Source organism: Oncorhynchus keta, chromosome 24 (genome assembly GCF_023373465.1).
Source record: "Oncorhynchus keta strain PuntledgeMale-10-30-2019 chromosome 24, Oket_V2, whole genome shotgun sequence".
Lineage (NCBI taxonomy): Eukaryota > Metazoa > Chordata > Actinopteri > Salmoniformes > Salmonidae > Oncorhynchus > Oncorhynchus keta.
Genome location: NC_068444.1, coordinates 43,486,661 through 43,501,316, shown reverse-complemented (window position 1 = coordinate 43,501,316; position 14,656 = coordinate 43,486,661). Strand labels below are relative to the sequence as shown.

The 14,656-nt window shown below is 40.5% G+C and overlaps 1 long non-coding RNA gene across 1 annotated transcript; it reads right to left on the bottom strand.

Annotated features, from left to right (window-relative positions):
- Nucleotides 1–2,074: 2,074 nt before the first annotated feature.
- On the bottom strand, nt 2,075–4,577 carry LOC118402671 (uncharacterized). Its single transcript, XR_004829533.2, has 5 exons — nt 4,491–4,577; nt 3,833–4,141; nt 3,528–3,699; nt 3,316–3,434; nt 2,075–3,213 (listed from the first exon to the last, which is right to left on the bottom strand). It is a non-coding gene; the product is annotated as an uncharacterized LOC118402671 (long non-coding RNA).
- Nucleotides 4,578–14,656: the final 10,079 nt, after the last annotated feature.

Sequence of the window (14,656 nt, the reverse complement as noted above, 5' to 3'; positions counted from 1 at the left end):
AGGTTAATGCCAGGACTAAGTCTTTGTCTAGAACGTCCAAGCTGCTTGATAAGGACTCAATGAGAGTGCGAGCCACTGCCCTCATCAATGCCATTTTGACTACTCTAGTACTTCCTGGTTTGGGGGCTTATCTAAGCTTATGAAGGGGAAGCTCTTGATAGCCCAGAATACGCTGATCAGGGTAGTATTGAAGGTGAGTCCACATACTCACATAAGCAGGAACTGCTTTCAGGAACTCAATTGGCTGCCTGTTGAGGCAAGGGTGTCCAAGATTAGACTGGGTTGGGTTTATAGGAGTATTTATGGTTCTGTGCCCAGATTAGATATGCAACATATTAGGGATGCAACAATTACAGCACCAGATCAGATGTTGCTAATATGTGCTTATACAGGGTTCATGAGTAATGCTGGGAAATGTACTTTCTTGTATACTAGAGCTAAAGTAAAACTAAAGTAAAAAACTGTTTGATGTCTTTCTGTGCCCATATGAATGTACCCTATGATGAACAAAATTATGAGATACATTTTCTTCTTTGTTTGTATGTTTTATTATCGCGCTGTCATACTTTGTTCAACTGTGTTTGATCTTGTCTAGCCATCTTGTTTCAAGAAGACAACAATGGAAATAAGTCCCAGAGTTTACTCTGTTTTGTCCTCAATGATTGTACTCATGTGCATGTATGGCTTTTTCAAGTTTTATGTGTGCTTGTTTTTTTAAATGGTTGAATGAATAAACTAAACAAAAAAAGATATACAGTACCAGTCAAAAGTTTGGACACGCCTACTCATTCAAGGGTTTTTCTTTATTTTGACTATTTTCTACATTGTAGAATAACTGCGAAGACATCAAACTATGAAATAACACATATGGAATCATATAGCAACCAAAAAGTGTTAAACAAATCAAAATATATTTTAGATTCTTCGAAGTAGCTACCCTTTACCTCGATGACCGCTTTGCACACTCTTGGCATGCTCTCAACCAGCTTCATGAGGTAGTCACCTGGAATGCATTTCAAGTAACAGGCATGCCTTGTTAAAAGTTCATTTGTGGAATTTCCTTCTTAATGCATTTAAGCCAATCAGTCCATATTATGGAAAGAACAGCTCAAATAAGAAAAGAGAAACAACAGTCCATCCTTACTTTAAGACAACATTTCAAGAACTTTGAAAGTTTTTTTAAAGTGCAGTCGTAAAACCCACATCAAGCGCTATGATGAAACTATCTCTGATGAGGACCGTGCTTAGCATATGTGGGAACTCTTTCAAGACTGTTGGAAAAGCTTTTCTCATGAAGCTGGTTGAGAGAATGCCAAGGATGTGCAAAGCTGTTATCAAGGCAAATGGTCTCTACTTTGAAGAATATAAAATATAAAATATATTTAGATTTGTTTAACAATTTTTTGATTACCACCATGTTCCATATCTGTTATTTCATAGTTTATGTCTTCACTATTATTCTGCAATTAAGAAATTAGTACAAAATAAAGAAAAACCCTTGAATGAGTAGCTGTGTCCAAACTTTTGACTGGTACTGTATATGAAAATAAGAAACATGAGCTAAGCATGTTTACCTGGAGAATTAAATAGTTTATAAGACCTCCATGATTTATGTCATTTAGTCAGTTCTACCATCTCAACATTGACCATTTTAAATAGGGTCAGATGTAATGTTGTAGTAAAGTTCAGCTTCAGTCGACAGGTGGGCATTGTGTCACTGTCAGAACACACAGTATGTGCTTCAGTCTGAAAATCGTTCTCTCATCTCTTCGGTCTAAACTAGCCAGCCAGTAGCTACCGAAGTGGCTGGCCAGCCAAGACAGCTACAGAAACAAAACCCATTAAATACACTCACTGGAAATAAACACTTTTCCTAATATCATGACTTATATCAACATCCTTAGCTTACCAATTCACTAAATATACTGTTAAATAACTTTGACTAATAAAAAACAAAGGAGAGGTGCATGTTTGTACAAACTAAATGGCACCTATCTTGTGAACACCACACTTGGATCCAAGTGGGTTGGCAGTTTCAAAGTCATCATAGTACAATTGGATCTGTAAAGCATTTATATGTTTTGGGAACAAGAGATGAGTCTTAAAGTAACTTCCATCACAAAAGTCTTAATAAGTGTCTTCCACAGATGTATCCCTAGGTGCATTTTCCAATAATTTACAGATTTCAGAATTGCGACACATGAATTTTAATGTTTCCAGTATAGGAATATATACAAAAAGTGTCTTTCACTAGGACTTGATCATATATGCCTGCTTTTTTCCCACCTGCTATCATATCTAACTCCCAACACTACTTCTACTGGCTCCACAAAACCCCATATTTGGTTGAAGTACTTTGTTCTCTTGGTTTCTGTGTTAAAACTGGCAAATGGGTTTTCAAAAACTATCCTTTACAGCAGTTGTCGAGGGGTTATCCATAGGCATAAGTGACCTAACATCCTGTTTAATTTGGGAGTGTAGCCCACTAGTAAGCTCTTCTAAATCACACACTACTGTTGACACAACACTATCTGCAACACCACTGGCTTGCAACTTGGCACTAATGGAGGCACACATATATTTAGCAAGACTCTGTCCATTCTACCCAAAACAATCACTTTGAGTGTTATCATGTGGGACATTTGTGGAGCTTCTGACTGGACTGGAGAATCAGAAACATGAGAGGGCCCATCTAAGCTTAATGCATCAACGACTTGACCAATATCCCTATGAATACTATTGAAATGTGTTTCTGAATTCTGAGTATGTTGAAAACTGCGGTCTTCAACCATCTGGAGCACAGACCAATCTAAACTTGGTGGCGAAATAGAAACTATGATCAATTCTCAAATTCAATATCAATGACTGGCTCTTTCTGTGCAACACTTGACAACAAAAGCACCGTAAGATGCATTTATCTAGTTAAGAAGTATTGTCCTGAACTCTATCATGCTCGATGCCTCTTGTTTTGCCTATATCAATGTTGTAGATGGTTGTCTGCAGAGGTTCTTCTGTAGAAGTTGACAAGAGCATCATCATATGTCAAGTTAAAGACAAAGTGGGCTTTGAACAGTAGTTAAATCAAACACACGTAGACTACTAGTTGCCTGGCAACACGATGTTGTCAATCTGGCTCTGTCTTCCACCAACGGCAAGGAGGTACGGCGGTCGACCATGGCTCCCATCATGATGTTCTTCAATGCTGCGGTATGACTGCAACACACAAAGGGTCTTTCTAAGTACCTTTCCACATGTTAAGACAATGAAGAAACAACCCCAAAAATAAATTACACAACAATTACTGTATCATCTTACCTTATGAAAGTGCACTAGTCTACCCACAGCATCACTGGCACTGATCTTGGTCCTCTTCCCTCCTGCTGGTGGTGGGAGGAGATGAAGCAGCAGCAGGGAGGACATATCATTATCCCAGTCTGAGGGCAAGAAAAGGCAAAACACCCCAAATCACAAAAAAATAATATAGCTGAGTTTGAAACATTGCACTATCCACGAGAGAATCCACTTACTGGTTTCTCAGTCATTCTCTGGTGGTTTTTCTGCAGACTTCAGGAGGCGACGCAAATCGGTGGTCGTAGTCAGGGATTTTGCCAGTTTGATGACTTTAGGCTTCAATATTTACGTCCCACTTTTCAAGGAGCTTAGAGGATGTTTCATCGTCGGCAAAAAGTCCTGATTCACCTAAAACAAAGTGGATCAACTGAATTTCATGACCAACACAAAATCATGTTCTCAATCAGACAAATAGCATGTAGTTCTAATTCCAAGACATACTACATACTACATACCACATACTACATACTACATCACTCACCAATCATTTGATGTCCAGAAACCTGGGAAAGACTGAGGACATCTGTGCTTCTGTCTGGACTATAAACTGGCTCCTGGAACACCCCCTTCATCGTCTAAATAATTGTGTTTTTCATTGGCCGAGTAGACAAGGAATGCAATGGCCTCCTTGCATGCATCACCCAAAAGCTGGTGGTCCAGGTCAGTCTTCCTCCTATGGGTTGGGCCTCCCGACTGGGGTGAAATACTCTTCTTGATGAGTCTTCCTTGATGCCGTCTTCAGGCGATAATTCAGATATCCTTTGCCCGTGTCAGGATCATAGAAGGGTTCCTTAGATGTGGGAAAAGATTACCAACATGGTAGTCAAATGGTTAGAATTTTTATACTTGATTCTATGACTGTTTGGTGTCCCGTTCAGTCCACAGAACAAGTGTCAAAATATTAAAGCAAGCAAGCTCTACCAGCACTTACATAGCCTTTGGGGGAAAACGGATCACTCAACGAAGGAAAGAGGGTCACAATTCATAATTGGGAATCATCAAAAATGTGTATTTGTGCTACAAAAAAAGGGAGACTAGTCAGAACACATAAGCTACACAGGGGGAAACAGAATGGGTCTGACACAAATCAAGCCCAAGGGTTCAATAAAGAAAATACATCAGACAGTTCATATGTTCACCTTGATCTCCATAAGAGAAGGTTGCAACTTCATGAACTTCTTGCATTTTTGGTATTGGACCTTCACCAACATGATACACTGCACTCCTGCAAAATGCAATTACACACAATGTCATATTGAAGTTATGGTGTAGCTGTACATCATACAAGATTCCCCTTTATACCCTCTCCCCTTTGTCTTCCCTGCAGTGGATCAACCATTTGTTCCAAATTCCACTTTAATGATGTAAAAGGTGTCCGCCTGCCTGCGGATCTGGAGCTTGGCAAGGCAATATTCCATTGGAATAAACCAACCTAGCTATCTGACTAGCTACAAACAGTTACCACAACCACTCAAATCTATAGGAAAGAAAATTGGGAAATACATTTCAAGCCGTACTGGCTTGAACACAATGCCTGATCTGTGATCAACAACAAGCACACACCATAGACATGTTAATCTAAATGACAGAGGACAACCCTATCACGTCTGGCTACGTGCCCTAGCTAGCTAATGTTAGAGCTAAATTACAAGATGTTGAGTTCAGTGTTGTAGCTATCTATCTAACAATTTTAGGCCAGACAAATATATGCGTTTTGAAGAACAAATTTGTAGATATTAGCCATGTTGTTACCGTCACTTCCTGGTTAGCTACATGCTGCACCAAACAAGGCTCAAATTGATCACACTAGGTCACACCCCAATTAATACCATGCATCTGCTGCACCACTAATGTTAGTTGGCCTTGTGAACTCAACACGCACATGGTTGAAATCACCTAACGGTAAAGCCTAACTCTGATTCTTTAGGATTTTCATTAATTTCCTCAAATCGAAAACTTTGCAGATGTAGCTATATCCACAAACAAAGATCTCGACCATTCACATAGCTGGTATAACAAGTTTGGCCACCAGCTAACTTATTAAAATATACACTAGCGTTCAAAAGTTTGGGGTCACTTAGAAATGTGAGTGTCCCCGCTCTAGAGCCGCCACCTAAGTGGGCCAAGCCAGAGGTGGAGCGGGGTCTACGTCCCTCACCAGAGCCGCCACCGCAGAGAAATGCCCACCCAGACCCTCCCCTATAGGTTCAGGTTTTGCGGCCGGAGTCCGCACCTTGGGGGGAGGGGTACTGTCACGCCCTGACCTTAGAGCTTTTTATGTCTCTATTTTGGTTTGGTCAGGGTGTGATTTGGGTGGGGATTCTATGTTATTTTTTTCTAGGTTTTTGTATTTCTTTGTTTTGGCCAGGTATGGTTCTCAATCAGGGACAGCTGTCCATCGTTGTCTCTGATTGGGAACCATACTTAGGTAGCTTTTTCCCCACATGGTTTTTGTGGGTAGTTAGTTTCTGTTTAGTACCTTACAGGACTGTTTCGGTTATTCTCTTGTTATTTTTGTTTAGTGTAAATAAAAAGTCATGAACACTTACTACGCTGAGCTTTGGTCCGATTCCTCTTCAGAAGACGACACCCGTTACAGGAAGTTAAAGCTTGGTCGCAAATGGGTCTTCCAAATGGACAATGACCCCAAGCATACTTCCAAAGTTGTGGCACAATGGCTTAAGGACCACAAAGTCAAGGTATTGGATCGGCCATCACAAAGCCCTGACCTCACTAATGCGTTATGGGTTAGAAGGAATGATTTACAGCTTAAGTCAGAAGTTTACATACACCTTAGCCAAATATATTTCAACTCAGTTTTTCACAATTCCTGACATATAATCCTAGTAACAATTCCCTGTCTTAGGTCTGTTAGGATCACCACTTCATTTTAAGAATGTGAAATGTCAGAATAAAATAGTTATTTATTTCAGCTTTGTTTCTTTCATCACGTTCCCAGTGGGTCAGAAGTTTACATACACTCAATTAGTATTGGGTAGCATTGCCTTTAAATTGTTTAACTTCGGTCAAACATTTCAGGTCTTCCACAAGCTTCCCACAATAAGTTGGGTGAATTTTGGCCTACTCTTTCTGACAGAGCTAGTGTAACTGAGTCAGGTTTGTAGGCCTCCTTGCTCGCACACACTTTTTCAGCTGACAAAACAATAAACAATACAAAAACAAACCGTGAAGCTCAAAGGCAAAGTGCCATAAAGAAAATCAACTTCGCACCAAGACAGGTGGGAAAAAAGGCACCTAAGTATGGTTCCCAATCAGAGACAACGATAGACAGCTGTCCCTGATTGAGAACCATACCTGGCCAAAACATAGAGATAGAAAATCATAGAAACACAACACATAGAAATGCCCACCCCAACTCACGCCCTGACCAAACCAAAATAGAGACAGAAAAAGGATCTCCAAGATCAGGGTGTGACACTTCCTGACTGATGTATTAAGATGTTGCTACAATATATCCACATAATTTTCATTTTTCATGATGCCATCTATTTTGTGAAGTGCACCAGTCCCTCCTGCAGCAAATCACCCCCACAACATGATGCTGCTACCCCGTGCTTCAGGGTTGGGATGGTGTTCTTCGGCTTGCAAGCCTCCCCCTTTTTCTCCAAACATAATGATGGTCATTATGGCCAAACAGTTCTATTTTTGATTCATCAGACCAGAGGACATTTCTCCAAAAAGTACAATCTTTGTCCCCATGTGCAGTTGCAAACCATAGTCTGGCTTTTTTATGGCGGTTTTAGAGCAGTGGCTTCTTCCTTGCTGAGCGGCATTTTAGGTTATGTCAATGTAGGACTAGTTTTACTGTGGATATAGATACTTTTGCACCTGTTTCCTCCAGCATCTTCACAAGGTCCTTTGCTGTTGTTCTGGGATTGATTTGCACTTTTCGCACCAAAGTACGTTCATCTCTAGGAGACAGAACGCGTCTCCTTCCTGAGCGGTATGACTGCTGCGTGGTCCCATGTTTATACTTGCGTACTATTGTTTATACAGATGAACGTGGTACCTTCAGGCGTTTGGAAATTGCTCCCAAGGATGAATCAGACTTGCGGAGGTCTACAATGTTTTTTTCTGAGGTCTTGGCTGATTTCTTTTGATTTTCATATGATGTCAAGCAAAGAGGCACTGAGTTTGAAGGTAGGCCTTGAAATACATCCACTGGAGGAAATGGAGGAAGTCAAGAGCTCCAGCTGAAATGTCATTATCCGTTGTACGACGAGAGAGAGGAATAAGAGTGTACATAGTGTGATTATAGATCAGAGACCATAAGTCTCAGAGGTGTAAATATACAAATCAACTGTGAATGTTAATCAGGTTTAATTTCTTGTTAATTTCTAAGTCATTTCCAAGTTAATATGATTTTAAATAGCATGGAGTTACTGTTAAAAGGGAGATCTGTTGGATTCTATCTTCTAACTTGAAATATCCTTATTCGTGTTACCATATTATAACTGAGTGTATGGAAATCTACTGAGTGAGAATGGGGGTAGAGAAAGTTTACATTCTGTCAGAACATGTTATTGTTACATCTCATGTATCCGATGGAGAGGAGAAGGGCAACAGTCTGGTTTCTGTCACTGATAAGGTAGAACAGCCGTGAGTTAGGGAGCAGTGAGGAATGGGGGCCGAGGTCATGTCAGATGAAGTGAGAAGGAACAGTCACCACCTGAGTTCCTGCCTAGCAACAGAGATGTATTGGCTGTCCAGATGTGCAAGGAGGAGCCTCCGCCAAGGAGGGTTTACATATATGTGCTTGTGTAAACATGCCTTTGTCCTTTCAGCTGTTTGACACAGTGGGTGAATAAACTTGGTTTGAGCTTTGACTAGTTGTCCATTAGTTTTTTACTCTGTTTGTCACACCCTACAGTATATTGAAACTAATATCACAATCATAATAATCATAATGATAATAATATATGTGGCCTAAAGATAATATTAAATCGAGAATAGTCTGATGTGTGACGATATTATCAATTGTCGAATAGAGAATGAAGAGACTAATGACCTGTGCAGAGTACATTGACAGCTTGCATTGACGAATAGCATTTCTTCCATTTTCATGCTAGAGGTCCATGCAGGCCAGTTGTTTTGATTGCTATACCGTATCAGAAATAGCAGATTCCAACGTTTCTAATGAACCTATTTTTGCAAAACAACTGTACAAATTGTGCGGAAGGTCTCTGTTTCAAAATATTACTTTTTCCTAGAATTTCTCATGTCAGTAGGCTACTGGTGACAATCAGCAATAGCCATTTGGGATATTCCATTCTATTCTTACTGTAAAATATGTCTGTTGACTGTGGTAGGGCCTGTGATGTCTGCTAAACGAACAAGTTCATTTCATTGGCATGGCGCATCCATAGCCTTGATTACTAAGCACAGATATTCTGTTGTTTTGAAATAAATTGCCTTGTATCATGTTTTTTTATGACCTTCCTAAATAAATGTAAATGTTTAATTTCTCTGCAGGAGAGGACTGGCCACCCCTCAGAGCCTGGATCCTCTTTAGGTTTCTCCCTAGGTTCTGGCCTTTCTAGGGAGTTTCTCCTAGCTACTCTGCTTCTACACCTGCATTGCTTGCTGTTCGGGGTTTTAGGCTGGGTTTTTGTACAGCACTTTGAGACATCAGCTGATGTAAAAGGGCTTTATAAATAAATGTGATTTGATAATTAGGTAATCACCATTTGTGAATAAAGAACAAGAAGGGCCATTCTATTGTATTCATCTATTCTAATTATAATCTCACAATGGTGTACACCATATCAGTCCACCGAATCCAAGCAGTTTTATTAGCCTACTCTAGGCCTACTTGGAGTAGGCTACATAGTGAGAGTGTGCATTTTACAAAGGCAAGACCAAGACAAATGGATGCACATGGTGCATTAGTGTTGCTACAAGATGTGAATGACATCTCTGATGATTATTATTCTGATTCATGCTTAATGGTTTTTCATATCTGGGAAAGGATCCATATCGGGCTGCAGGTAAGCGAGTGTCGGATAATGGTTTGGATCAGATGGCACGGCTGTACTAGGTGAAAGGAGGAACTCGCCGTTGGCCTGTTGCTGTGTTCTACAACATGCTTGACTTGGCTGCTATCAACATACATGTGTTGTGTTTAAACAGTGCATGAACAACACCCTTCTGCATGAGCAGAAGAGACTTCATTGTGAGTCTGGCACATGGGCTACGAGAGAAACATATGAGAGCCGAAGCAGCAGCAAAGATTCCATGCGAGCCATTGAGCCCGGCAAATTGCTCCCAGGGAGGGGAAGCTGCAAGGTGGGCAGATGCACTCGGAACAGAACCCGGACACCTGTTTCTGCTGCAAGCGATTTGTTTGTGGGAGGTGTTGCAATCAAGTGTAATTGCCGAAGATCTGTGGTGAATGTTAGGACAAGGGATAACTGATAACGGTCTTCTAGCCATCATCGAAACACTTTTCATTTTCCATGTGTTTTGTCTTGTTTTTCCTCACATCTGGTTTCAATTCCCTCAATCATTTGTTGTGTATTTAACCATCTGTTCCCCCATGTCTTTGTGTGAGATTGTTTATTGTAAGTGCTTGTGCACGTGTTTATTGGTGCGCGACGGGTTTTTGTACTCAATATCTTGTTTTTTTATGCCGTTGGTTTTGCTATTAAACTGCTCCGGCTATTACCAAGTTCTGCTCTCCTGCGACTGACTTCCCTGCCACCGGTTCGCACCCCTTACAAAAGTAACAGTCAGTATCTAGTGTGGCCACTAGCTATATTAAGTACTGCAGTGCATCTCCTCCTCATGGACTGCACCAGATTGTCCAGTACTTGCTGTCAGATGTTACCCCACTCTTCCACCAAGGCACCTACAAGTTCCCGGACATTCCTGGGGGAATGGCCCTAGCCCTCACCCGCTGATCGAACAGGTCCCAGACGTGCTCAGTCCGATGATGCTGTGACACACTGCCCCAGACCATGACGGACCCTCCACCTCCAAATCAATCACGCTCCAGAGTACAGGCCTCGGTGTAATGCTCTGTCCTTCGACGATGAACACGAATGTCGTCAGTGAAGAGCACTTTTGCCAGTCCTGTCTGGTCCAACGATGGTGGGTTTGTGCCCATAGGCGACGTTGTTGCAGGTGATGTCTGGTGAGGACCTGCCTTACAACAGGCCTACAAGCCCTCAGTCCAGCCTCTCTCAGCCTATTGCGGACAGTCTGAGCACTGATGGAGGGATTGTGTTTTCCTTGTGTAACTCGGGCAGTTGTTGTTGCCATCCTGTACCTGTCCCGCAGGTGTGATGTTCAGATGTACAGATCCTGTGCAGGTGTTGTTACACGTGGTCTGTCACTGCGAGGACGATCAGCTGTCTGTCTTGTCTCCCTGTAGCGCTGTCTTTGGTGTCTCACAGTACGGACATTGCAATTTATTGCCCTGGCCCCATCTGCAGTCCTCATGCCTCCTTGCAGCATGCCTCACGCAGATGAGCAGGCATCTTTCTTTTGGTGTTTTTCAGAGTCGCTTTAAAAAAAAAAAAAAAAAAAAAAAATAGATGAGCAGGGACTTACAGTCATGTGGCATCTTTCTTTTGGTGTTTTTCAGAGTCAGTAGAAAGGCCTCTTTAGTGTCCTAAGTTTTCATAACTGTGACCTTAATTGCTTACCATCTGTAAGCTGTTAGTGTCTTAAAACCTCTTAAGGCTTTTGCGAATTTTCGCAGCTTTTTGTTAAAAATTGCGCAACATTTCAGCGTCCTGCTACTCATGCCAGGAATATAGTATATGCATATGATTAGTATGTGTGGATAGAAAACACTCAGACGTTTCTAAAACTGGTTAAATCACGGCTGTGACTATAACAGAACGTGTGATTCATCGAAAAGTGCAGGAAAATCTGATCACTGAAAATGGAAAAATATATACATGCGCCACTTCAACCAATTGTTAAAGGTGACCCAGATTAAATGAGGCCGAGCTTGCAATACCTACAGCTTCCACACGATGTCAACAGTCTTGTCATTTGCCTACGATTTGTTTCTTGGTCAAACGAAGAAGAGACAGCCCATATCTTCAGGTATCCGACCGGATATTTTGGTTGAGATTTACCCGGACATTATTTCCAGACGGACAGCTATAGAATAAACATCGCCTCGTGATCAATTTGATCGCTTATTAACGTTTACTAATACCTAAATTTGCATTACAAAAGTATTTCAAAGTGTTTTGTGAAAGTTTATCGTCAACTTTTTTCATTTTAAAAAATGACGTTACGTTAGAAAACGCTATTTTTTTCGTTGTTCACACAGTCTTCATATATCGATATCTAGGCTATATATGGACCGATTTAATCGAAAAAAGACACAAAATGATGTTTATGGGACATCTAGGAGTGCCAAGAAAGAAGCTCGTCAAAGGTAATGAATGTTTTATATTTTATTTCTGCGTTTTGGGTAGCCCGGCTACCGCAAAATCTGTCGTTAGGTGACGTTGCAGTATTTTGGGGTACATGCTATCAGATAATAGCTTCTCATGCTTTCGCCGAAAAGCATTTTACAAATCTGACTTGGTGGATAGATTCACAACGAGTGTAGCTTTAATTCACTACCTTGAATGTGTATTTTAATGAAAGTTTAATGACAGTTTGAGTTTTATCAAAAACTATAGGTGGCGCTCTGAAACTCCGCTGAGTGGTGTTCCTGCCAGGGAACTGTATTCTGCTACATCCTTAAGAAGTTTTAACGACCGTTCCACGGGCGCATGTTCATTCATTGTTTATGATTCATTGAACAAGCATGGGAAACCGTGTTTAAACCCTTTACGAAGAAGATCTGTGAAGTTATTTGGATTTTTAATAATTATCTTTGAAAGACAGGGTCCTGAAAATGGGACATTTCTTTTATTGCTGAGTTTGGTTGTAACAAAGGCACTCCACGCCTACAGTAACATAAATTAATGAAAATGTTATGTTCTTTCAAATATTTACATTTGTTATTCTAATGTTACCTAACACCTTCATAAGCACAACCAAATTGCATTAGCAGGGAGTACAGGAGGGGACTGAGCACACACCTCTGAGGGGCCCCCGTGTGAGGAGCAGAGTGGCGGATGTTTTGTTACCTACCCTTACCACCTGGGGGTGGCCCGTCAGGAAGTCCAGGATCCAGTTGCAGAGGGAGGTGTTTAGTCCCAGGGTCCTTAGTTTGTCCAGGTGGGTTAGGGCAGTGTGGAGTGCAATAGAGATTGCACACTCTTGGCTTCCCTCAACCAGCTTCATGAGGAATGTTTTTCCAACACCATTAAAGGAGTTTCCACATTTGCTGAGCACTTGTTGGCTGCTTTTCCTTTACCCTGCGGTCCAACTCATCCCGAACCATCTCAATTGGGTTGAGGCCGGGTGATTGTGGAGGCCAGGTCATCTGATGCAGCACTCCATCACTCTCCTTGGTAAAATAGCCCTTGAGTCATTGTCCTGTTGAAAAATAAATGATAACCCCACTAAGCGCAAACCAGATGGGATGGTGTATCGCTGCAGAATGCTGTGGTAGCTATGCTTGTTAAGTGTGCCTTGAATTCTAAATAAATCCCTGAGTGTCACCAGCAAAGTACACCCACACCATCACACTTCCTCCTCCATGCTTCATGGTGGGAACCGCACATCTGGAGATCATCCGTTCACCTACTCTCTGTCTCACAAAGACACGGAGGTTGGAAGCAAAAATCTCAAATTTGGACTCATCAGACCAAAGGACAGATTTCCACCGGTCTAATGTCCATTGCTCGTGTTTCTTGGTCCAAGCAAGTTTCATATTCTTATTGGTGTCCTTTAGTAGTGTTTTTAATAAAAAATTTTTTTTACATCAATTCAACCATGAAGGCCTAATTCACGCAGTCTCCTCTAAACAGTAGATGTTGAGATGTGTCTGCTACTTGAACTCTGTGAAGCATTTATTAGGGCTGCAGTTTCTGAGGCTGGTAACTCTAATGAACTTATCCTCTGCAGCAGAGGTAACTTTGAAGAAACTTTCAAATTTCTTGAAATTTTTCGGATTGACTGACCATCATGTTCTTAATTAATGATGGACTGTCGTTTCTCTTTGCTTGTTTGAGCTGTTCTTGCCACATGTTCTTTTACCAAATAGGGCTATCTTCTGATTGACTCAAATGCATTAAGGAAAGAAATTCCACAAATAAACTTTTAACAAGGCACACCTGTTAATTGAAATGCATTCCAGGTGACTACCTCATGAAGCTGGTTAAGAGATTGCCAATAGTGTGCAAAGCTGTCTTCAAGGCAAATGGTGGCTACTTTGAAGAATCTCAAATGTAAAATTGATTTTTTTAAACACTTTTTTGGTTACTACATGATTCCATATGTGTTATTTCTGATGTCTTCACTATTATCCTACAATGTAGAAAATAGTAAAAAATTAAGGAAAACCCTTGAATGAGTAGGTGTGTCCAAACTTTTGACTGGTCCTGTTAATCTTCACCAAATCAATGCAAACTGGTATTGTTCCTAAAGGTTTGAAAATTGCCAAAGTTATACCCCTCCACAAATCTGGGGATTCCAGATCTTTTACACATTATCACCTAATATCTGTACTAACACGTTTTACTAAAATCCTAGAAAAATTGGTGCATAAGAGGATGTTGAAACATTTAAATCAACACTTTATTCTATATGAGCACCAATAGGGTTTTTGTAAAAACGACTCCACAGATATGTCTCTTTTGCAACTTGTGGATAAAATCTTTACAGCCCTGAACAACAACGAATACGCACTTGGCGTTTTTTTTTAGATGTATCCAAAGTGTTTGACACGGTTCATCATGAAATATTATTTATTGAATTGCATTATTATGGTTTTCATGATTATACACATAATTGGCTATAACTTTATGTTTATGATCGAGAACCATTTGTTTATACAAACATCTGTGCACCTACCAGGGCCAAGATATCCTGCCACAGGGTTGGATAATTGAACCTTTTTTTTATTCCTAATCTATGTCATTGATCTTGCTGCTGTGTATTCTACCATACTTGCCATTCTCTTTGCTGATGACACCAATTTGATTTTATCACACAATAATTTGTATTCAATAATTAATGAAGCCAACTCAGGCATGGACACATTATCTGAATGTTTCCAGATAAATAATAATCTTTAAATGTTAACAAATGTAACTTTATTGTATTAATTATGAATAAAAATAAGTATTGTTAAATGTTTTTTTTTTTAAAAAGCCATAATCTTAATTGGTGGGAATGAAATGGAACATCCAGTAGATTCCTCTGAGTT